The following is a 27234-nucleotide window of genomic DNA, read 5'->3' as shown; positions in this document are numbered from 1 at the left end:
CATTAATATTTAAAGTAAAGTTTTCCGTCCATATAGTAAGGTCACCTGACACTGCCCATAATTTCCATATATCTCCTTGTAATTGAGGGTGCCCATCCATTTGTAATTGAGGTGGAACCAATGCAAAATGTTGCTATTTTACAGTTTCATTTTCTTGAGATAATGGTCCGGGGAGAAAAGAATGAGCTCGAATATGAGTAAAAAAGACAGGGTTAGTACGCCTAATTAATAATTGTTGAACCTGAAAAAATAATTTATCAATATTAGTTTTTAAAGTTACTGGTAGAGTGGCTTCAGGAAGATAAATACATGAAAAGACTGAATATTTAGAATCAGAAACAGTATTACTAGGAATATCAAAAAAATCTTGTAATGCCAAACAAATGGCCCAAAGTTCAGCAGGCTGCACAGAAGAAAAGGAATGTGGAACAACTTTAGAAGTAGTATCAGTCCAATAGCCAGCAGTATTTTTATTGGCATCTGTAAAAATAGTTTTTCCTTCAACTGGAATATTAGATATAGGAGATTTACAAACCATTGATGTATGTCGAAGAAAATCTATCATTTTAGATTGAGGATATTGATTAGAAAAAGTCCCTGAATAAGATGCAAGAGCTATCTGCCAATTTTTATTAAACTGTAAGCAGTTAGAAATTTGGGTGGAAGTAAGTTGAGTAATAATTGTTTGAGGGTCACTTCCAATTAACTGGGTAATATGGCCTCGACCTTTCAAAATAAGGAAAGCAATTCTATCCATATAAGCAGTAAGCTTTTTTGTATAGTTATTGGGTAAAAATATCCACTCAATCAACCCTGCAGATTGAGCAATAACTCCAGTAGGAGAATAGGGAGGGAACACTATGAAATATATAGGTTGATCCTGTTGTAGACAAGTAAGAAACCCTTTATTTAACCATTGCTCTATAAAGTGTAATTCCTCTTTTGCTTGAGAAGTAAGAGATCGAGGACTGTTAAGAGCAATATCACCCTCTAAAGTAGAAAATAAATGACGCAATTGATGTGTAGGAATCCCTAACATGGGACGTAACCAGTTAATATCACCCAAAAGCTTCTGAAAATCATTAAGAGTTTTTAAATTATCTCGTCTAATTTGGACTTTTTGAGGTTTTATTCTTTGTCGTTCCAAAATAGCACCTAAATATGAAATAGGAAATTCAGTTTGAATTTTTTCAGGAGCAATTTGAAGATTAAAATCACTTAAAGCTTTTTTTACATGAATAAAAAATTTATCTCGTTCCTCTTTACTAGGAGCTGCCAATAGAAGATCATCCATATAATGATAGAGAAGACAATTAGAAAATTGTTGTCTCACAGTAATAAGAGCACGATCAACAAACTCCTGACAAAGTGTAGGGCTATTAATCATTCCTTGAGGCAACACTGTCCATTGATAACGTTTTACGGGCTGCCCATGATTATACACTGGAATAGTAAAAGCAAATTTATTTCTATCTTTTATTTGCAAAGGAATATTAAAAAAACAATCCTTCAAATCTAAAACCATCAAAGACCAATCCTGTGGAATCAAAGCAGGAGAAGGGAGACCTAATTGCAAAGCTCCCATAGGTTCTATACATTTGTTAACTTCCCTTAAATCAGTCAACATTCTCCATTTACCAGATTTTTTCTTAATGACAAAAACAGGAGAATTCCAAGGAGATGTGGAAGGTTCGATATGGCCAGATTGAAGCTGTTCTTTTACTAATTGTTCTAAAGCCTCGAGCTTCACTCTTGGAAGTGGCCACTGCTCAACCCATTTAGGGACATCAGTTAACCATTTCAATGGGAGAGCTCGAGGAATTTGAACAGTGGCTACAAGTTTTTCGACGAGATGGTAAGCGTTGTTCCTAAAGAAAATAAAAGATCTCTTCCCCAGATATTAATAGGTATATTAACAATGTAAAAAGAAATAAATACTTTTTTTCCATTAGACAATTGGCATGACAAAGGTTGAGCGCTTCTCCATACATCTGCTATTGATCCTAAGCCTGTTAAAACAAGAGGAATTTTTTCTTTTTTCCAGTCATTAGGCCACTGCTGGAGAGAAATAACCGAAACATCTGCTCCTGTATCCACTAATCCTTCAAACTGTTTACCTTCAATAATCAGTGACATTAAAGGATGAGAGTCATTAATAAGCATTTCCCAAAATATACTTTTTCCGGTACTTTCAAAACCATTGATTCTCTCTCCCTACCTCAGCCTTGTCAGTAGCTACCAGAAATAGGGATGTGTAAGGTGGTGCAGAAGGGTTAACAGCCTTGGAAGTTTGTTTTTTATTTAATAAAACCTTTTAAAAGGCAGTAGTCATTGCCTCTACAGAATCTGAATCGTCCCTAGAACTCATATCTCCATCTGACTCAGTGGATGAATCTTTACTATTATCCGGAGGCTTGGGCAGAGGCCGAGGTGAAGCCCCCTCCTCAAGATAACATGAGGTAGCCTCACTGTCAGCAGCCATTAATTTTAAAGCCTGTGTTATAGCGTTACATAGAGTCCACAGCCTTAAAGGAATCACATTTCCTTTTTGATGCTGCCTTCTTAACTCTTTCTGCACCACTTTCCATTCCTTCAAATTCAGCTGTACTTCTGTTTGATATTGAAACCAATAGCAATGCTGCTCTATAAGACAGAATAACTCACTCAAGCAGCGAGTAGATGTTTTAATTCCTATAGAATGCAGGAGCCCCTTAACCAGCTCCATATATTGTGACTTTAAAGACGGGGAATTCTCCATTGTTTTTTCTTTTTCTTTTCTCTTTTTTCTGTTCTTTTCCTCTTATTTTTCTTATTTTCTCGAAAGTCCCCCTTTCAGCCTTTTGCTCCGGGGTGTTACCCTTTTGGATTTTTATTCTTTTCTCTTTTTTTCTATTTCCCGAAAGTCCCCCTTTTAGCCTTTTGCTCCGGGGTGTTTACCCTTTCAGATTTTTATTCTTTTCTCTTTTTTTTTCTATTTCTTGAAAGTCCCCCTTTCAGCCTTTTGCTCCGGGGTGTTTACCCTTTCGGATTTTTATTCTTTTCTCTTTTTTTCTATTTCCCGAAAGTCCCCCTTTCAGCCTTTTGCCCCGGGGTGCTTACCCTTTCGGTTCCGTCGTGCCCCACGTTGGGCGCCAGATGCCGGCGACGGAATGAAACACCAACACTGCAGAGTGGTTTAAATCTTTATATTTTAACACTTGCTTCTTACAGCTACTTTATTTTATATCCCTTGCACAACAACCTACAGGGCAAGCTGCCAAGCACTATGATTCAGAGACTATACAGTGCGCAGGCGCAGGGCGAAATAACCTTTACCTTGACTTATTTACTGCAGCTAAGACTTTGTTTTGGGGAACTTCCTTATCAACTTAAAATCCGTTTTGTCCCAGGGTCTGTTCCTTTTGAGGAATCAGAGAAACATCCTTGTGTGCAAGAAATGTTCTTTTCCCACGGGAACAAACAGGATTCTTAGCTGAACATCTCGTTTGCAAGAATGTTCAGCTCAGGTTGAGAGTCTCCTTTGCAAGCACTTCTCAACCTTCCTTAAACTTAGTTCCCTACACTGGGCAGAACATCTCGTTTGCAAGAATGTTCAGCCCTGGTTGAGAATCTCGTTTGCAAGCACTTCTCAACCTTCCTTAAACCTAGTTCCCTACACTGGGCAGAACATCTCGTTTGCAAGAATGTTCAGCCCTGGTTGAGAGTCTCGTTTGCAAGCACTTCTCAACCTTCTTTATACCTTGTTCCCTATAACGCACTGGTTATAACAAACACTCTCTTCCAACAACACAAGAGAAGACTCTACACATGGATACCACCAGATGGTCAACACCAAAATCAGATTGATTATATTCTTTGCAGGCAAAGATGGAGAAGCTCTATACAGTCAACAAAAACAAGACCGAGAGCTGACTGTGGCTCAGATCATGAAATCCTTATTGCCAAATTCGACTTAAATAGAAGAAAGTGGGGAAAACCACTAGACCATTCAGGTATGACCTAAATCATTTTCTTATGATTATACAGTGGAAGTGAGAAGTATATACAAGGGACTAGATCTGACAGAATGAGTGTCTGATGAACTGTGGATGGAGGTTTGTGACATTGTACAGGAGACAGGGATCAAGATCATCCCCATGAAAAAGAAATGCAAAAAGCAAAATGGCTGTCTGAGGAGGCTTTACAAATAACTGTGAAAGAAGAGAAGTGAAGAGCAAAGGAGAAAAGGAAAGATATAAGCATCTGAATGCAGAGTTCCAAGGAATAGCAAGGACAGATAAGAAAGCCTTCTTCAGCGATCAATGCAAAGAAATAGAGGAAAACAACAGAATGGGAAAGACTAGAGATCTCTTCAGGAAAATTAGAGATGCCAAGGGAACATTTCATGCAAAGATGGGCTTGATAAAGGACAGAAATAGTATGGGCCTAACAGAAGCAGAAGATATTAAGAAGAGGTGGCAAGAATACACAGAAGAACTGTACAAAAAGATCTTCACAACCCAGATATTCATGATGGTGTGATCACTCATCTAGAGCCAGACATCCTGGAATGTGAAGTCAAGGGGGGCTTAGAAAGCATCACTGAGAACAAAGCTAGTGGAGGTGATGGAATTCCAGTTGAGCTATTTCAAACCCTGAAAGATGATGCTGTGAAAGTGCTGCACTCAATATGCCAGCACATTTGGAAAACTCAGCAGGGGCCACAGGAGGGGAAAAGGTCAGTTTTCGTTCCAATCCCAAAGAAAGGCAATGACAAAGAATGCTCAAACTACTGCACAATTGCAGTCATCTCACATGCTAGTAAAGTAATGCTTAAAATTCTCCAAGCCAAGCTTCAGCAGTACATGAACTGTAAACTTCCAGATGTCCAAACTGGTTTTAGAAAAGGCAGAGGAACCAGAGATCAAATTGTCAACATCCGCTGGATCATGGAGAAAGCAAGGGAGTTCCAGAAAAACATCTATTTCTGCTTTATTGACTATGCCAAAGCCTTTGACTGTGTGGATCACAATAAACTGTGGAACATTCTGCAAGAGATGGGAATACCAGACCACCTGACCTGCCTCTTGAGAAATCTATATTCAGGTCAGGAAGCAACAGTTAGAACTGGACATGAAACAATAGATTGATTCCGAATAGGAAAAGGGGTACATCAAGGCTGTATATTGTCACCCTGCTTATTTAACTTATATGCAGAATACATCATATGAAATACTGGGCTGGAAGAAGCACAAGCTGGAATCAAGATTGCCAGGAGAAATATCAATAACCTCAGATATGCAGATGAGACCACCGTTATGGCAGAAAGTGAAGGGGAACTAAAGAGCCTCTTGATGAAAGTGAAAGAGGAGAGAGAAAAAATTGGCTTAAAGCTCAACATTCAGAAAATGAAGATCATGGCTTCTGGTCCAGTAACTTCATGGGAAATAGATGGGGAAACAGTGTCAGACTTTGGGGCTCCAAAATCACTGCAGATGGTGATTGCAGCCATGAAATTAAAAGACGCTTACTCCTTGGAAGGAAAATTATGACCAACTTAGACAGTATATTGAAAAGCAGAGACATTACTTTGCCAACAAAGGTCTGTCTAGTCAAGGCTATGGTTTTTCCTGTGGTCATGTATGGATGTGAGAGTTGGACTGTGAAGAAAGCTGAGTGCCGAAGAATTGATGCTTTTGAACTGTGGTGTTGGAGAAGATTCTTGAGAGTCCCTTTAACTGCAAGGATATCCAACCAGTCCATCCTAAAGGAGATCAGTCCTGGGTGTTCATTGGAAGGACTGATGCTGAAGCTGAAACTCCAATACTTTGGCCACCTCATGCGAAGAGTTGACTCATTGAAAAAGACCCTGATGCTGGGAGGGATTGGGGGCAGGAGGAGAAGGGGACAACAGAGGATGAGATGGCTGGATGGCATCACCGAGTTGATGAACATGAGTGTGATTGAATTCTGGGAGTTGGTGATGAACAGGGAGGCCTGGTGTGCTGTGATTCACGGGGTCACAAAGAGTCGGACACGACTGAGCAACTGAACTGAATTGAACTTAGAAATGGTTCTAAATAGAAGCATTTGTTATTCTATCCTTTGTTTTCTACTCTGGACCAGTGTGAAACAGCTGAACAACAACTGAAGCATTTGGTGTTTGGAAAAAGTGTTCTCTTGGGATTTAGTGTTTGTCTATCTTCTTTGTTGTTTTTCAGAGGCTAAGTCATGTCCAGCTCTTTACAACCCTATGACCTGCAGCTTGTCAGGATTCCCTGTCCTTCACTGTCGCCTAGATTTGCTCAGATTCATGTCCTTTGAGTCGGTGACTTTGCTTAAAGACTCACCACCATGCTATATGTACTTAAGATTCTACCTTCTTATTCCTGAGAAAATAAGTTCTCTCAATTTTATAATCTCTCTAGAAGAGATGGATTGTCTGATTTGATTCTTCTACAACCAGCCAGGAAGTGAATAGCATCATTCGGGTTTCACAATATGTCCTCCATACTAGTTTCTAATCTAACATGCAGGAGATACTTTGATATACCTTCTGCTTTTGACTTCTTGCTCTATTAGTTCCTAAATTAGATGGGAAAAGGGAAGTGTTATTTGCTGAGACTCTCAAACCAACCTCAGCATTTAATAAAACAAACAAACAAAAAAAATCATTTATGGTCTGATAACTTGAAATTAACAAATCATCATACAAATTTAACTTGTTTTCATAGTAAAATGGAAGCTTTTGAAACTAACAACCATAAGTATTCCACACCCATGTAAAATTATTGAATTGTTACAATTTCTGATACTATCCCAAATAAAAAGGAAATTCACAACTTGTTTAAAGTTTGGAGTAGTCTTGCTTAGCTTTATTGAGTGGACTGTTACACATTCTTAATTGCCAATTATTTCCCTCTTTTTTTGCCTTGCACACATTCAATATATAACTATGCTTTTAATTAACTTCTGCTCTCAGTAAATAGGTATTCAGATGCACATTTTGTGCTTCAAAACCACAATGAAAGCTTTAGGGTTAGTTTTTGCAGCATTATTCTAATTAAAATACTTTTAGCTGTATTTGGCATGCATTAAAATGTCAAATAATTGACAGCCCATAAGTGAAAAATTGATCCAATTATCAAACCAGCTAGAACTTTTTTCTTCTTTCAACTGCAGAGATTTATTACAGCCATTAGAATTACAGATGTTGATATGTTTGCTTTGAGTAACTGGGATTCATTTAACTTTGCCATGCCCTCGGTGTTGTTTGTGCTCTTCATCGGGATAGGCAATTCCTCAGTCTTTGAAGTGCACATTTAGAAAAAGCCTCCCAATTCCCTCTTCACATGGAGGAGATAATCATCCTTTCATTGGAGTTCGGGGAATAGAGGTTTCTTTTCATGTCTCCAGATGGTCCTTTTAGTAATGAATCAAAGTAACACAGTTTATCCTAAGATATAGCCTCTCTACAACATCTTATTTTTTAAATTAATAATATAAATCTTTAACAAATTACTTAATTTAAGGCATGCAAATGGAATAAAGCAAAAGAAAGTATAATAAATGTTAACTTCTCATTGCAGCTATTTGGGTAATCTCTGCTTCAAAGTAATAAAAATATCTAATCCTCTCCATAAAAGTCAGCCCCAAACCCTCTAAAATATCAAATCTATATAGGCATGAAAAGTGTTTAATTTAGAATGATTACTAATAAAACAGAAAAGGAAAAGATGAGGAGGTTTAATATTTACTCAATTATATTAAGTTATTGGATTAGTACTGCGGGAGAGCAATACATATTATTTATCAATAATCTTCATCAATAAATATTAGCCAACTAGGAACAAAAACAGTCACTTTAGAATATAGATTGTAGGTATTAAATTTAATTGGTATCTGGATCTAATAGCTATGACCAGAATAAATACCAAACTGATTTATTTGTTATGGATGCTGTAGATATATTATTCCACTAATAGCACTTTAAATAGTGTTGTAGATATATCTAAATCCTAAACAAGATTTTCCTTACCCAAAACTTCATAATAACATTTGCCTCTTTAAAGTAAATGCAAGGTTCTCAGCTTAGGACTCAGTATCCTTCATCGCTAGGCCGTGGTACCTGCATTCATTTCACCGCATTCCTGAGGATCCTGATCTAGGCCACCCAGTAACATCGAGCACGTTATGACCAGTCTCAGTTTCTTGCTGTTTCCTCTCCTATCTTCTTATTCCCCAGTAATCTTCACCTATCTATCCCGAAGTTCCAAGACCAGGCTAAAACCTACTTTTCCCAAGATCATATCTCTTTGAACCTATCCCAGAAATAATTTTTTTCTAATTCTAAATTATACCATAGTCTTATAATATGTGCTTCACTATAAGAAATGTGTTTAGGAACTTCCTTGTGGCTAAGAATCTGTGCTCCCAATGCAAGGGACCTGGGTTCAATCCCTCATCAGGGAAGTGGATTCCACTAAGGACCCTGCATGCTGCAACCACAAAGATCTCTCCTGCTACAGCTAAGACTTGGTACAGCCAAAAAAAAAAAAAGCAGAGAGAGAGAAAAGAAATGTCTTTAGAGTCAATTCTCACTTCATGGCAGTTATATTCTGTGAAGTCACGGTAAATATTGAATCATTGCTTCTTGGTGAATGAAGGTGAGTGAAGAGCGCCTCGGGAAGCCCCTGGCCTTAACAGTTTTCCTAACTGAGCAACAGATAATTTTGCTTTATATGTGTTTCTACTTTAGGACACCTTATCTAAAACATTGTTGCTTCATTAGTGTTGAACTCCTGGAAAACAACACAATACCTCATGAATGAATGAAACTTAACTAACACACCTATTTCTCATAAGACATATTGCAGCCTCCAAGCAGCCAGAAATACTGGACAGAACTTCAGCACTGGGCTTTGGGGTCATTTTAAATGGAAAAATTGCCAAGAAAAAGAAAAAAAAAAAAAAAAGAAATGTAGAAAATGTGGCACTAAATAGAGCATGCAAAGAACACATTTTACAGTATGAAAGATGAAACAAGATGTCCGAGAGAAACCTTATTTGACCTCAGCTGAGAACATGTTCATGGGGCAAATAAATCACTTTTTTTTGCTACGTTGAGCATGAACATGTCCATGAATGGAATGACTGTGAAAGCCCTGCTGCTGCTAAGTCACTTCAGTGGTGTCTGACTCTGTGCAACCCCACAGACGGCAGCCCATTAGGCTCCCACATCCCTGGAATTATCCAGGCAAGAATACTGGAGTGTGTTCATTTCCTTCTCCAATGAATGAAAGTGAAAAGTGAAAGTGAAGTTGCTCAGTCGCGTCCGACTCTTCGTGACCCCCTGGACTGCAGCCCACCAGGCTCCTCCATCCATGGGATTTTCCAGGCAAGAGTACTGGAGTGAGGTGCCATTGCCTTCTCTGGTGAAAGCCCTAGAATATTGATTTTAGGGTTACAAATAAATTTAAGTTGTGAACTCATGATAGTGGAATCACAGAATTCATAAATAATGAGGATCAACTACATACCACTTACATGCTTCTACCATCTTGTCTTATCTTCATAATTACACCCTCCCCCCAGTATTGATGAATCCATTATAATACCTTTAATAATACTTGTTGAATGTGAAAATAAATGTTACTTGATACAAATTGTATCATAAATGTGGCTACTGCTATGCACTTAATTTAACTATGTAATCTCTGGCCTTACCTGGAAACATGGATTTAAAGGTCTCTGAGCAATTTTTTTTAAGAACTTTAAAATGTAAATATGAAGGAATACACTTAATTATATAAAGTGATAGCTTTACAGGCACATATAATGACAGAGCTCTATTTCAGTCTTGATAACACACTTCTAAAATAGCTCTTAGAACAGAGTCTACAATAGCAATAAGGAGGCTATTGAAAAGCTCTACTTTTGAGATGATGTGGGAGGTTGGATTAGGGCAGATGCAATACAAAAGAGGGCCACTTGAAAATTGTATTTTTTTAAATTTGATTTTAAGCTTTTTTCATAAAACATTGTCTTCAGACACCATTTGCAAATAAAAATAATTTATATTCCAGTCTATGCATATCATATGATAGAACTTAAAAAGGAAGTAGGAGAAAAGATTATTATGTGAATAAAGTAAAATAGCGTGAACCAAGACAACCAAAGATGATAATAGTAAAGCTGACATTTATTACTAGTGAAAAACCAGGATAATATTTGATGGATTTAATTCCCATTTTAAAAATTCAGAAGACTGAAGTTTCCCTAAAGGAAAATGAATCACATTCAAAATGTTTCTTAAGCATTTTACTGAAGTTCTTAAATTTCTGCTTATAACTGTGTCCTTAGGTAGTATAAATGGAACTAGCAGATATTAGTAAAAATGACTATGACTTACCAAATTTCTCATACAGAAAAACCACTGAGTTCCCAAGTCCATAATAATTGCTGATTTCTGTGGAATAAGATTCTGAATCACAGGTGCTTTATCCTCCCAACTCTCTCTGTGCTAAAATGATCCTTTGTAGACACTGAAAGTTCAAGAGGCTGACAAATTGAAAAAGGGAATGATTTTTTGCTTTAATTTTCCCATGATTTGTGGCATTTTGGTTTTGTTTGTGCATTAACCAATGGACAAATTTAATGAGACTGTTCTCTATGTCTGCATCTTCATTGCTGCCCTGCAAATAGATTCATTGTACCATCTTTCTATATTCCTTTAAGAATTTAATATATAGTACAATGTAAGGACCCTAGTAGACTATTCCCCGACTTCCCAGTTGATAGTTGATGTTAGCTGGTTTGTTTCATCACAGGTATAAAAATGAAGCTGATCACTTTTCAGTTGCTTCTCTCTCCACTGGGAGGAGCCATTGCCCTTTAGGAAGAGAAGAAACTGGCATTATAGAGAAAATTGTTTGTTTTTCACTTTCATCTGGTATCTGGTCTTTGTGGCTCTGGATCAAATTTTACCTAGGAAACATGGGTGTTTCATTAGTGCCTATATTATTTATAATTCTGTTCATAATAAACAACTCCACAAAGCTGTGGAGTTGCTTTTTCAGTGGAGGATGCCTAACACAGCACGTGTACAGTTTAACGGCTTCAGAAATAAGAAAGCTACATTGATTTAGGTGGGTTTGGCTTTGTTTTTTGTTTACTTATTTGGTTTTTTCGATAACAGAGTAAAATGTATACTGGAAAACAATAGAACAAATTGATCTTTAAGCTATATGTAACTCTCAGATTTCAGATACTTCTTCACATTTATAAATATTGAAGCATTAAAGATACATTGAATATATTCTCCTCTAGAAGAAAATTGTTTAAAAAAACTTTAAAATATTTGCTTGGTAACAAGGATTAAACTGAAAAAAAAAGATTATTTGAGAATCAATCGTATACTTAATGATTGTGAAAAATCTGAAAATACTGAATCGAGTTTGAAGTACTGAAATACCATACAATTAGAAATTTTGCCTTTTCCAGAAGACAAGGTAATAGAGTATTTGATGAATAATTCAATGGGAAGTAATACAAAAATTACAGTTCTGGTTCCTAGACTGGCAAGTAAGGACCTTGGAAACCATCATGCCCATCCTCACAAAAAAAATGAAGCCTGATTGAAATGAAAGTCTACAATTTCTCTTAAATCTAGAGAACTGAGGTCATAGGCAAACAGCTGTCTTAAATTATAGTCGAGTGAATACCTAAACAAAAGCCCTGGGGCATAAACCACTTCTAGAGCCAGTACTGGGGGTAATGAAACAAACTATAATTGACAATTTGCTAGAGGCTCAGGGCAGGCAAGTGTGAGACTTAAAAACACCAAGGTAATCCATTCTTAAAATGTGCTGCCACAGTCTCATGAATTTTATCTCCAGGTATCTTACAAGATTCTCAAGGTGAAAAATTCTCACAGAGAATGTTTTTCTCATTCTTCTGGAATCGGAGGGAAATGTTTCTATTTTGAGATGAATTCATACCATTATATTTTCTTAGCAAAGTCTTAATCAGCACAGGCTCATTAGACGACCTAATGATAGAAATGTAGAACACTTGCTCTCCACACAGCAAACCAGCATATCAACAAGGGTTCGATTATAGGGGAAAGAGCCACACACCACAGGCCTATGTTAGAAGTATATAGAGAAGTCTGAAAAGACAAAAGTAAGGGCGCCAGAGGAAACTTTATCCTCTGACACTACAGTCACAGAGAAAATAAAACACAGCCTCTTAGACAGATAAACATAAAATCTCATATTAAGGGCTTGTTTACTTCAGTTCCTTTCACCCCACTATATCATAACTAGCTTTCAAAAAATGTTTACAAAGCATGTTAGAAGACAAAAAACACACAATTAAAAAAGAAGTTTGAAGAGACAGATGAAGCATTAGAATCAGATTTAGGTACGGCAGAAGTATCCAGCAGAACCAGACTCATAATTATTAGAACAGGAATTTCAAACAACTATGATTAGTCTGCTAATAGTTGTAATGGAAAAGGTGGATGGCATATAAAAATGGATGGGTAATGTGAACAGAAAAATGAAAATGCTAAATATGGATCAAAAAGTAATGCTAGAAATAAAAAATACTGTGAAAAAATGAAGAATATCTTTGACGTTTCCCAAAAGATTGACACAGTTGAGAAAGGAATCAATGAATGAAGAAATGTCAACAAGACTGTCTAAAATTGAAATGCAAACATTAAAAAAAAAGGTGAAAAATATGGAACACGGTATTGAAGAACTGTGGGACAATTACAAAAGCTATAACATTAAAAAGGAAGAAAGATCTAAAATCATTAATATAAACTTCCATCTAGAAAGAAGAGGTCACAAAGGATTCTTTCTCAGCAAAACAAAATGCACTAATAACCAAGAATATACATTTAGAAGTTATGAATTTTAGTTCTTATTTAATGCTGCTGCTGCTGCTGTTGCTGCTAAGTTGCTTCAGTCATGTCCGACTTTGTGCGACCCCACAGATGGCAGCCCACCAGGCTCCCCCCTCTCTGGGATTCTCCAAGCAAGAACACTGGAGTGGGTTGCCATTTCCTTCTCCAATGCATGAAAGTGAAAAGTGAAAGTGAAGTCGCTCAGTCGTGTCTGACTCTTCGCGACCCCATGGACCGCAGCCCACCAGGCTCTTCCATCCATGGGATTTTCCAGGCAAGAGTACTGGAGTGGGGTGCCATTGCCTTCTTCGGTTCTTAGTTAATATCCTGGGCTTGATAATCTTGTGCATATATTATTGAACAATTTTGATTAAAGTATATATTTATATTTAAGGTTTATAATGTATAGTGTTGCCAGGGATTCAAGAAGTAACACTGGTATTACATAAAGATGCTGATTTCTTTGCACTCATGTTAAAACGAAACACTTATTCTTTTATCAGTTGTCAATTTACAGAGGCAAAAACACTATTATAAAATTTTATTTTTCTGCAGAATAAGCAATCTAATTATGAACCACATATATATGGACAGTACCAATTTAAGCTTCTAGAATAATATTTAAAATCTAATTCGTTGTCATTCAAAATGTAGTTCACAGACTAGACCAGCAGCGTTAGTATCCTTTAGGAACTAGGGAGAATGCAAATGCAGGTACTCCATCCCACATCTGCACAACCAGAATCTCTGGAGGAAAAGCCAGAATCTGTGTTTTAATTTGTTTTCATGTTCATTCTGGAGAAGGCAATGGCAACTCACTCCAGTACTCTTGCCTGGAAAATCCCATGAATGGAGGAGCCTGGTAGGCTGCAGTCCATGGGGTTGCAAAGAGTCGGACATGACTGAGCGACTTCACTTTCACTTTTCACTTTCATGCATGGAGAAGGAAATGGCAACCAACTCCAGTGTTCTTGCCTGAAGAATCCCAGGGACGGGGGAGCCTGGTGGGCTGCCATCTATGGGGTGGCACAGAATCCGACACGACTGATGCGACTTAGCAGCAGCAGCATGTTCATTCATTTTGAGAAGCATCCATTTGCACCTTGTACCTCAAGCAGTCTTACACTTAAAAACGTAATATCAAATTTCCATGCCTTTTCTCTTTTGTCCTAAAGAATCTAGTGTCATATAGTAAATATTTGGTCTGAATGATTTTCATTCCCTTCTCAGTCTTTGTTTGACCCCCATACACTGGTACATATAACTTCACTTCTTTTTCTGTTTTAAATATTTAGCCTAGGCATGCAAGTGTATTTTTCACTATATGTCTGGAAATCTGTCAATATTTTCATCTATGTTTTAATTTCTTAGTCAGTTTTCTTCAACTGTGCCTTTGCTTATAATCATTTTAAATGTTTGGATTTCTGTGTAAGTGATATCTAGTGTGTTTAGACCAGAGAAGGCAATGGCATCCCACTGCAGTACTCTTGTGTGGAAAATCCTATGGATGGAGGAGCCTGGTAGGCTGCAGTCCATGGAGTCACTAAGAGTAGGCCACGACTCCAGTGACTTAGCAGCAGTAGCAGTAGCAGTGTGTTTAGACAGATTCTTGTGCTTTATTTTACATATGTTCCTTTCTCCAAATGTTGGGTTATATTTGTATTTATCACCATCTAATATTTTAATAAATTTTTCTTTATTGTATCACATGTGAATTTTACATATGGCTTTTAATTTGGAGTTTTCTGCTTCCTTTGTCATTTCATATATCCTTATTTGCATCTTTGTTATGTTAAAACTGTTTATAGCAATTAATTCCTTTATGTCAGAATAATTTTATTAATTGACATTTTCTGATTCATTATTTTTGTTTTTCATTTCATTATTTTTATTGGTCTTTTCAGTTATTAATAATAAATTTTAAAATAAGACAAGAAGAATCTTTTACAAACATCCAAATAAGGAGTCTGCAATTTCTCATCATTGTATTATTGAAGCTTTCAAAATAGTTTTTACAGATGGCAGTTAAAATCGAGTATTACAAACTCTTAACAGGAGCCTAAAAATAAGTCAGAGTGAAAAGATGTAATGATCTTAACCAATTGCAGTTAAAATAACCACATTTGAAAGTTTCACAATAGTACTTTGTTTCATGAATACATTGTTAGGGACCTTCCCATTGTCTTCAACAATAACCATACAAGTGAGGAGCACAGGATTTTAAGCTTCAGTTCAATTTTAAATTTACTTTCAATCAAGATTGTTTAATGTACCTGATTGTGTCCTTTCATTGTTTTGCCCATAGATTGTTTGTAGTTTCATAAACCTTATGTAAGATCTTTCTATGTGCTTAACTTTTTAAGAATGTTTCAGGAAAGAGCTGCTAGCTCTAGCTCCATTTCTTTCTCTCCCACTCATCCCCAAGGAACTTTCCTATACGATTAGAAATTAAAACCTTTCAGTGGTTACAGGCTCTACTTTCACAGTATAGATGAAAAGTGAAAAATGAAGGACAGAAAATTAGCTCTACTAACACTTGTCAAACACAAATAGAAAAAAATTTCACCATATGAAAGTATTATATTATTGATGCTATAGCTGTTTGGGGAAAAAAATGTCTCTCAATAGTCATTTATGATCCATCTGGTTTTTCTCTCACACTCTCATTATATTTATCTGTCTTTTCATCTTCCTTTCTTTCTAATATCTCATTGGATTATTACTAAAGACTTTTTGAAGATGACAATTATGGGACGACAGCGCTCAGTAAAAATATGCAATTTATTGTAAAAGTCTCTATGTAAGGAACTGTCAAGAATACAATTCCGACATGATCCTTCAGTACCTAACCAAAGATTTAGTGTCAATTCTCAGTGCAATCCTAGCACACAACATGCAATTGCAATGTTGAAGACAAATAATTTCTACCCAAACTTTTAAGTTGTTTTTGCTGTATCAAGGAATCTGAAACATTCTCAGCTATCTCCTTATAATGCTTAAGAAAGAGGTGCTGACTTTTCCATTCACATATATATCAAAAACAAAAACAAATCATAGTGAGCTCAGTTTAGGTACATAAACCAAATTAAACTTCTATGTAGCTCAGCAAAACCAAGATGTATTGAAGTTTGAACATTTTTATATTAGAAACAATGTCCTCTCTCAGGCCACCATTTCTAATTGTTTACTAACTGTTGTGCTCAGGCACTCAGTCGTGTCAGACTGTTTGTGACCCCACAGAATGTAGCCCGCCAGTCTCCTCTGTCCATGAGATTGTCCAAATAAGAATACTGGAGTGGGGAATTCTTCGAAGATGGCAGAGGAATAGGACAGGGAGACCACTTTCTCCCCCACAAATTCATCAAAAGAACATTTAAATGCTGAGTAAATTCCACAAAACAATGTCTGAATGCCGGCAGAGGACATCAGGTGCCCAGAGAAGCAGCCCATTGTCTTCAAAAGGAGGTAGGAAAAAATAGACAAAAAAAGAGACAAAAGAGGTAGGGATGGAGCTCTGTCCCGGGGAGTCTTAAAAAGAGAGAAATTTCCGAACACCAGGGAACACTCTCACTGCCGAGTCTGTGGCGAGCCTTGGAAGCACAGAGGGCAACATAACAGGGAAGAAAAGTAAATAAATAATTAAACCCCACAGATTCCATACCCAACGGTAACTCCCCCAGTGGAGAAGCAGCGCAGATGCCTGCACCCACCACTAGCAAGTGGGGACTGGGCAGGGAGGCGTGGGCTGCATTGCTTAGCCTAAGGATCTGGCCTGAATGCCCCGAGGTTAATCAGAGAGAACTAACGTGGCTAGCAAACCAGACTGTGGGATAACTACTACGCAAAAAGCCAGCTCTAACCTAAGACACTGACAGGCCCGTGCACAGAACAAAAGACTGAACAGAGATATCCAGCTGCAGGCCATCCCACTCTGGTGACAGGTAGCCAGAGCCGGAAGGGGGCAATCGCAGCCCCAGAGAGACATCATCTATAATACTGTAAGCAGGCTTCTTTGCTAATGAAGACTTCTTGAGGTTCTGGACGGTCAACATCCGCCTGAGAAGGTGTGCTGGTTTTACACCCAGAAAACTGAGTGGCAGGGACGGGGGAGGCAATCAGTCGCAGTGACTGCACTCGCCAAACACCCCATCACCTGATCTGCTCGGACCTGGGAAGGGCACAAAACGCAGGCCCAACTGAGTCTGCATGTCTGAGGACTACCCAAGTGCCTGAGCCTGAAGGCTTAGACCTGGGAGGTGCATGCAGCCCAGGGGCGGCCTCGGACGGTTCCCAGTGGAGCAACCTAGAGCCTGAGCAGTGTGGGCAGGGAGGGTACACGCGCCGTGAGCAGGGACAGGCCCAGTGTGGCTGAGGCACTGCGAGCACATGCCAGTGCTATTTGTTTGCAGAGTCCCTCCCTCCACACAGCACGACTGAAAAAGGGAGCCTAAAAAAGTGTCCACCACCACCCCCTTTGTGTCATGGCAGAAATCAGAGTCTGAAGAGACCAGCAAACAGAAGCTAAAACAGAGGGAACCGCCTTGGAAGTGACAGGTGCAATAGATTAAAACCCTGTCGTTAGTACTGACTACATAGGAAGGGGCCTATAGATCTGGAGAAATATAAGCTGGACCAAGGAACTATCCGAAAATAACTGACCCCACAATACCCACAACACCAGAGAAAGTCCTAGATATATTTTTACTATTTTTATGATCATTCTTTTTTTTTATTTTATTTTTAAGTCCTCTTCTACTCCTTTAATTTTCAATTTTATAACCTACTATTACTTTGCAAAAAAAAAAGACCCTATTTTTTAAAGGCAAACTTCATATATAATATATAATAATTTTTGTGACTTTGTTTTTTTCTCTCTCTTTCTTTCTCTTTTTCTCTTTTTTTCTTTAATATTATATTTTTGAAATTCTAAACTCTACTCTAGACTTTTAATCTTTGCTTTTTGGTATTTGTTATCAATTTTGTATCTTTAAGAACCCAATCTTCAGTACCCATTTTTACTTGGGAGTGAGATTACTGATTTGACTGCTCTCTCCCCCTTTGGACTCTCCTTTTTCTCCACCAGGTCACCTGTGTCTCCTCACTAACCCCTCTCTTCCCTAACCAACTCTGAATTTCTGTGGGTTCCAAACGGTGGAGAACATTTCAGTTCAGTTCAGTTCAGTTCATTTCAGTCGCTCAGTCGTGTCTAACTCTTTGTGACCCCATGAGTCACAGCACGCCAGGCCTCCCTGTCCATCACCATCTCCCAGAGTTCACTCAAACTCACGTCCATCGAGTCTGTGATGCCAACCAGCCATCTCATCCTCAGTTGTCCCCTTCTCCTCCTGCCCCCAATCCCTCCCAGCATCAGAGTCTTTTCCAGTGAGTCAACTCTTCTCATGAGGTGGCCAAAATACTGGAGTTTCAGCTTTAGTATCATTCCTTCCAAAGAAATCCCAGGGTTGACCTCCTTCAGAATGGACAAGTTGGATCTCCTTGCAGTCCAAGGGACTCTCAAGAGTCTTCTCCAACACAGCAGTTCAAAAGCATCAATTCTTCAGTGCTCAGCATTCTTCACAGTCCAACTCTCACATCTATACACGACCACAGGAAAAACCATAGCCTTGACTAAACAGACCTTAGTCGGCAAAGTAATGTCTCTGCTATGGAATATGCTATCTAGGTTGGTCATAACTTTTCTTCCAAGAAGTAAGCGTCTTTTAATTTCATGGCTGCAATCACCATCTGCAGTGATTCTGGAGCCCCCCAAAATAAAGTCTGACACTGTTTCCACGGTTTCCCCATCTATTTCCCATGCAGTGATGAGACCGGATGCCATGATCTTCGTTTTCTGAATGGTGAGCTTTAAGCCAACTTTTTCACTCTCCTCTTTCACTTTCATCAAGAGGCTTTTTAGTTCCTCTTCACTTTTTGCCATAAGGGTGGTGTCATCTGCATGTCTGAGGTTATTGATATTTCTGCTGGCAATCTTGATTCCAGCTTGTGTTTCTTCCAGTCCAGCGTTTCTCATGATGTATACTCTGCATAAAAATTAAATAAGCAGGGTGACAATATACAGCCTTGATGTACTCCTTTTCCTATTTGAAACCAGTCTGTTGTTCCATGTCCAGTTCGAACTGTTCCTTCCTGACTTGCATACAGATTTCTCAAGAGGCAGGTCAGGTGGTCTGGTATTTCCATCTCTTTCAGAATTTTCCACAGTTTATTGTGATCCACAGTCAAAGGCTTTGGCATAGTCAATAAAGCTGAAATAGATGTTTTTCTGGAACTCTCTTGCTTTTTCCGTGATCCAGCGCATGTTGGCAATTTGATCTCTGGTTCCTTGGCCTTTTCTAAAACAAGCTTGAACATCAGGGAGTTCATGGTTCACATATTGTTGACGCCTGGCTTGGAGAATTTTGAGCATTCCTTTACTAGCATGTGAGATGAGTGCAATTGTGCAGTAGTTTGAGCATTCTTTGGCATTGCCTTTCTTTGAAATTGGAATGAAAACTGACCTTTTCCAGTCCTGTGGCCACTGCTGTGTTTTCCAAATGTGCTGGCATGTTGAGTGCAGCACTTTCACAGCATCATCTTTCAGGATTTGAAACAGCTTGAATCTGTCTCTCTCCTTTTCATTCCCCCCTTTTATCCTCCTGGCCACCTCTGTCTCCTTCTTCCCTCTTCTCTTATCTCTGTAACTCCATGAACATCTCTGAGCGGTCCAGTTGTGGAGTGCACATAAGGAAGTGATTACTGGCTAGCATGCTCTCTCCTCTATTGATTCCACCTCATCTCATTCGGGTCACCTCTAACTCTCTCTTCCCTCTTCTCTTCTCCATGTAACTCTGTGAACCTCTCTGGGTGTCCCTCACTGTGGAGAAACTTTTCATCTTTAACCTAGATATTTTATCAACAGTGTGGTATAGAAGGAGAAGTTTTGAGACTACTGTAAAAATAAGACTGAAAACCAGAATCAGGAGGCTTAAGTGCAAACCCTGAGAACACCAGAGAGCTCCTGACTCCAGGGAACATTAATTGACAGGAGTTCATCAAACGCCTCCATACCTACACTGAAACCAAGCACCACCCAAAGGGCAACAAGTTCCAGAGCAAGACATACCACACAAATTCTCCAGCAACACAGGAACACACCCTTGAGCTCCAATATACAGGCTGCCCAAAATTACTCCAAAACCATAGACATCTCATAACTCATTACTGGACACTTCATTGCACTCCAGAGAGAAGAAATCCAGCTCCACCAACCAGAACAGCAACACAATGTTCCCTAACCAAGAAGCCTTGACAAGCCACCTGCACAACACCACCCCCAGCAAGGAAAACTCCACAATAAAGAGAACTCCACAAACTGCCAGAATACAGAAAGGACACCCCAAACACTGCAATATAAACAAGATGAAGAGACAGAGAAATACCCATCAGGTAAAGTAACGGGAGAAATGCCCACGAAACCAAACAAAAGAGGAAGAGATAGGGAATCTACCTGAGAAAGAATTCTGAATAATGATAGTGAAAATGATCCAAAATCTTGAAATCAAAATGGAATCACAGACAAATAGCCTGGAGACAAGGATTGAAAAGATGCAAGAAAGGTTTAACAAGGACCTAGAAGAAATAAAAAAGAGTCAATGAATAATGCAATAGATGAGATCAAAAACACTCTAGAGGCAGCAAATAGTAGAATAACAGAGGCAGAAGATAGGATTAGTGAATTAGAAGATAGAATGGTAGAAATAAATGAATCAGAGAGGAAACAAGAAAAATGAATAAAAGAAATGAGGGCAATCTCAGAGACCTCCAGGACAGTGTTAAATGCCCCAACATCCAAATCATAGGCGTCCCAGAAGAAGAAGACAAAAGGAAAGATCATGAGAAAATCCTTGAGGAGATAATAGTTGAAAACTTCCCTAAAATGGGGAAGGAAATAATCACCCAAGTTCAAGAGACCCAGAGAGTCCCAAACAGTATAAACCCAAAGTGAAAGACCCCAAGACACATATTAATCAAATTAACAAAGATCAAACACAAAGAACAAATATTAAAAGCAGCAAGGGAAAAACAACAAATAACACACAAGGGGATTTCCATAAAGATAACAGCTGATATTTCAATGGAGACTCTTCAAGCCAGGAGGGAATGGCAAGACATACTTAAAGTGATGAAAGAGAATAACCTACAGCCCAGATTACTGTACCCAGCAAGGATCTCATTCAAATATGAAGGAGAAATCAAAATCTTTACAGACAAGCAAAAGCTGAGAGAATTCAGCACCACCAAACCAGCTCTCCAACAAATTCTAAAGGATATTCTCTAGACAGGAAACACAACAAGGGTGTATAAACCCGAACCCAAAACAATAAAGTAAATGGCAACGGGATCATACTTATCAATAATTACCTTAAACGTAAATGAGTTGAATGCCCCAACCAAAAGACAAAGACTGGCTGAATGGATACAAAAACAAGACCCCTATATATGTTGTCTACAAGAGACCCACCTCCAAACAAGGGAAACATACAGACTGAAAGTGAAGGGCTGGAAAAAGATATTCCATGCAAATAGAGACCAAAAGAAAGCAGGAATAACAATACTCATATCAGATAAAATAGACTTTAAAACAAAGACTGTGAAAAGAGACAAAGAAGGACACTACATAATGATCAAAGGATCAATCCAAGGAGAAGATACAACAATTATAAATATATATGCACCCAATTTAGGAGCACTGCAATATGTAAGAAAAATGCTAACAAGTATGAAAGGGGAGATTTACAATAGCACAATAATAATGGGAGACTTTAACACCCCACTCACACCTATGGATAGATCAACTAAACAAAATTAACAAGGAAATGTAAACTTTAAATGATACAATAGACCAGTTAGACCTAATTGATATCTATAGGACATTTCACCCCAAAACGATGAATTACACCTTTTTCTCAAGTGCACATGGAACCTTCTCCAGGGTAGATCACATCCTGGGCCATAAATCTAGCCTTGGTAAATTCAAAAAAGTTGAAATAATTTCAAGCATCTTTTCTGACCACAATGCAGTAAGATTAAATCTCAGTTATAGAAGAAAAACTTAAAAATTCCAACATATGGAGGCTGAACAACACGTTTCTGAATAACCAACAGATAACAGAAGAAATAAAAAAAGAACTCAAAATGTGCATAGAAACGAATGAAAATGAAAACACAACAACCCAAAACCTGTGGGACACTGTAAAAGCAGTTCTAAGGGGAAAATTCATAGCAATACAGGCATACCTCAAGAAACAAGAAAAAAGTCAAATAAATAACCTAACTCTATACCTAAAGCAACTAGAAAAGGAAGAAATGGAGAACCCCAGAGTTAGTAGAAGGAAAGAAATCTTAAAAATTAGGGCAGAAATAAATGCAAAAGAAACAAAAGAGACCGTAGAAAAAATGAACAAAGCCAAAAGCTGGTTCTTTGAAAGGATAAATAAAATTGACAAACCCTTAGCCAGACTCATCAAGAAACAAAGGCAGAAAAATCAAATCAATAAAATTAGAAATGAAAATGGAGAGATCACAACAGACAACACAGAAATACAAAGGATCATAAGAGACTACTATCAGCAATTATATGCCAATAAAATAGACAACGTGGAAGAAATGGACAAATTCTTAGACAAGTACAACTTTCCAAAACTGAACCAGGAAGAAATAGAAAATGTTAACCAACCCATCACAAACACGGAAATTGAAACTAATCAGAAATCTTCCAGCAAACAAAAGCCCAGGTCCAGACCGCTTCACAGCTGAATTCTACCAAAAATTTCGAGAAGAGCTAATACCTATCCTACTCAAACTCTTCCAGAAAATTGCAGAGGAAGGTAAACTTCCAAACTCATTCTAAATGAGGTCACCATCACCCTAATACCAAAACCTGACAAAGATGCCACAAAAAAGAAAACTACAGGCCAATATCACTGATGAACATAATGCAAAAATCCTTAACAAAATTCTAGCAATCAGAATCCAACAGCACATTAAAAAGATCATACACCATGACCAAGTGGGCTTTATCCCAGGGATGCAAGGATTCTTCAATATCCGCAAATCAATGAATGCAATACACCACATTAACAAATTGAAAAATAAAAACCATATGATTATCTCAATAGATGCAGAGAAAGCCTTTGACAAAATTCAATGTCCAATTATGATAAAAAAAAAAAACTCTCCAGAAAGCAGGAATAGAAGGAACATACCTCAACATAATAAAAGCTATATATGACAAACCCACAGCAAACATTATCCTCAATGGTGAAAAATTGAAAGCATTTCCTCTAAAGTCAGGAACAAGACAATGGTGCCCACTTTCACCGCTACTATTCAACATAGTTCTGGAAGTTTTGGCCATAGCAATCAGAGCAGAAAAAGAAATAAAAGGAATCCAAATTGGAAAAGAAGAAGTAAAACACTCACTGTTTGCAGATGACATGATCCTCTACATGGAAAACCCTAAAGACTCCACCAGAAAATTACTAGAGCTCATCAATGAATATAGTAAAGTTGCAGGATATAAAATCAACACACAGAAATCCCTTGCATTCCTATACACTAATAATGAGAAAGTAGAAAAAGAAATTAAGGAAACAATTCCATTCACCATTGCAACAAAAAGAATAAAATACTTAGGAATATATCTACCCAAAGAAACTAAAGACTTATATATAGAAAACTATAAAACACTGGTGAAAGAAATCAAAGAGGACGCTAATAGATGGAGAAATATACCATGTTCATGGATCGGAAGAATCAATATAGTGAAAATGAGTATACTACCCAAAGCATTCTATAGATTCAATGTAATCCCTATCAAGCTACCAACAGTGTTATTCACAGAGCTAGACCAAATAATTTCAAAATTTGTATGGAGATACACAAAACCTCGAATAGCCAAAGCAACCTTGAGAAAGAAGAATGGAACTGGAGGAATCAACCTGCCTGACTTCAGGCTCTACTACAAAGCCACAGTCATCAAGACAGTATGGTACTGGCACAAAGAGAGAAATATAGATCAATAGAACAAAATAGAAAGCCCAGAGATAAATCCACGCACCTATGGACACCTTATCTTTGACAAAGGAGGCAAGAATATACAATGAATTAAAGACAATCTCTTTAACAAGTGGTGCTGGGAAAACTGTTCAACCACTTGTAAAAGAATGAAACTAGAACACTTTCTAACACCATACACAAAAATAAACTCAAAATGGATTAAAGGTCTAAATGGAAGACCGGAAACTATAAAACTCCTAGAGGAGAACATAGGCAAAACACTCTCTGACATATATCACAGCAGGATCCTCTATGACCCACCTCCCAGAATGTTGGAAATAAAAGCAAAAATAAACAAATGGGATCTAATTAAAATTAAAAGCTTCTGCACAACAAAGGAAACTATGAGCAAGGTGAAAAGACAGCCTTCAGAATGGGAGAAAATAATAGTAAATGAAGCAACTGACAAACAACTAACCTCAAAAATATGCAAGCAACATCTACTGCTCAATTCCAAAAAAATAAACGACCCAATCAAAAAATGGGCTAAAGAACTAAATAGACATTTCTCCAAAGAAGACATACAGATGGCTAACACACACATGAAAAGATGCTCAACATCCCTCATTATCAGAGAAATGCAAGTCAAAACCACAATGAGGTACCATTTCACGCCAGTCAGAATGGCTGCGATCCAAAAGTCTACAAGCAATAAATGCTGGAGAGGATGTGCAGAAAAGGGAACCTTCTTACACTTTTGGTGGGAATGCAAATGAGTAGAGCTACTATGGAGAAGAGTGTGGAGGTTCCTTAAAAAGCTGGAAAGAGAACTGCCTTATGACCCGGCAATCCCACTGCTGGGCATACACACTGAGGAAACCAGAATTGAAAGAGACACATGTACCCCAATGTTCATTGCAGCACTGTTTATAATAGCCAGGACATGGAAGCAACCTAGATGTCCATCAATAGAAATGGATAAGAAAGCTGTGGTACATATACACAATGGAGTATTACTCAGCCATTAAAAAGAATACATTTGAATCAGTTCTAATGAGGTGGATGAAACTGAAACCTATTATACAGAGTGAAGTAAGCCAGAAAGAAAAACAGCAATACAGTATACTAATGCATATATATGGAATTTAGAAACTTGGAACTATAACCCTGTATGCGAGACAGCAAAAGAAACACAGATGTATAGAACAGTCTTTTGGATTCAGTGGTAGAGGGAGAGGGTGGGATGATTTGGGAGAATGTCACTGAAACATGTACAATATCATATATGATGTGAGTCGCCAGTCCAGGTTCAATGCATGATACTGGGTGCTTGGGGCTGGTGCACTGAGACACTCAGAGGAATGGTACAGGGAGGGAGGGGGGTTCAGAATGGGGAACACATGTATACCTGTGGTGGATACATGTTAATATATGGCAAAACCAATACAATATTGTAAAGTAATTAAGTTCCAATTAAAATAAATAAATTTATATTAAAAAAAGAATACTGACGTGGGGTGTGCCATATCCTTCTCCGGGGATCTTTCTGACACAGGAATTGAACCCATGTCTCATACTTCTTCTGCAGTGGCAGGTGGATTCTTTACCACCAGTGCCATCTGGGACCTTCCCTACTAATTTTTAATAATATTTTTTTAATGACACCTCTTATTTGCCTAGCTCCAAACATATTTCTCTGAAAGTTATCTGTAATTTCTTTTCCACAAAGATGACTTTTTTCCTATTTCTAATCCCTCTTACTTTGTATCCATTGTTCAAACTCCTGCCAAATTAATATATCTAGACAATTATTTATGTTACCTTATAAATAAAAAATGTTCAGTCATTTTCCATTTCTACTTTGTAAATGCTAATTTCATGTTGCTAGAATTTTAGGCTTTAACCTGCAATTACCATTGGATATGCTAATCTGTTCTTATATATGAGACAGATAATATATCTATATATGTCCAACATTGGTTCAGTAGATATCTAATTTGGTCTTTCTCCAAAATAATTCACTCATTTCTTGTAGCCAGACCCCAACTTTTATTTGGAGAGTTGCCACCCCACAGTCCATATGTTTCTAATGTACCTAACCCTAGTCCTGATTTCGTTATTGGGATTGCAACTTGACTTTCTGAGCCACAGTCCCTTTCTCCAAAGCAAGGATGAATATGCTAGTCAGAATTCAAGGGGAGTGTCAGGCTTGTGAAAGCCCTATCAATTATTTTTGCTTTTTGTTTGTTGGAAAGGGCTTTTTCTATTAAGATAGTCAAGCCACCATAGTCAATAAGCTACCACTGGATAAGAGCCAATAGAAAATAAGGCCACAGAAAGGATGGGTAATGGTAGAATCAATCACTTTAGGGTAGAATTTGGCTCAATCTCGTTTGAAATTCAAAGGACAAGCTACACGGGCTCACACATAAATTATACCTATTGTGTCTCAGTGCTTCCCTTCATTCATGCTTAGTCGTATCTGACTCTTGCAGCCCCTATGGACTGTAGTCTGCCATGCTCCTCTGTCCATGTGATTTGCCAGGCAAGAACATTGAAGTGGGTTGCCATTTCCTCCTCAAGAGGATCTTCCTGACCCAAGATTAGAACCTGCATTTCCTTCATCTCCTGTATTGGCAGGTGGATTCTTTACCACTGAGTCACCTGTGAAGCTCTCCATCTATCTATATGTCACCTCAAATTTACTTTATCAGATCCTTTCAACCCATTTATATATGTCTATTTCTATCCATATTTGAAGAATTTAACTCAGATTCATCTCTTCTGTAAAGTCATCCACGATTTCTTTAACTTCATTTATGTCCCTCTTCTCTTCCCCCACAGTATTTTACATATATATGTCTTGTATCACTTTTAGCATTCTAAAAGTTATTTGTTATTTTTTCTGCCATTTATAGCACAGTGAAAATAGCACTTTTTGTGGCATTTTGTGTAAGTTGGAATTTAGGTTATTCTCATTGCTTATTGTGCAACCCTGGATACAATACCTAATTTCTCTGAACTTCAGTTTTATGGTGATTAAATGAATATGAGAAAATATTTAATTCTAGAACTATAATAGAGACACTTGTGAAACATAGGTACACAATTTTGTATTCAATAATTGAATAACTATTTGCTAAATATTTATTGGTGACTCAGTGATGAAGAATCTACCTGCCAATGCAGAAGACGCAAGCCCCATGCCTGGGTTGAGAAGATCCCCTAGAGAAGGAAATGGCACCCCACTCCAGTATTGTAGCCTGTAAAACCCCATGGACAGA

The sequence above is a fragment of the Capricornis sumatraensis genome, chromosome 4 (genome assembly GCF_032405125.1).
Source record: "Capricornis sumatraensis isolate serow.1 chromosome 4, serow.2, whole genome shotgun sequence".
Lineage (NCBI taxonomy): Eukaryota > Metazoa > Chordata > Mammalia > Artiodactyla > Bovidae > Capricornis > Capricornis sumatraensis.
Note: the sequence above shows the minus strand (reverse complement) of the source record.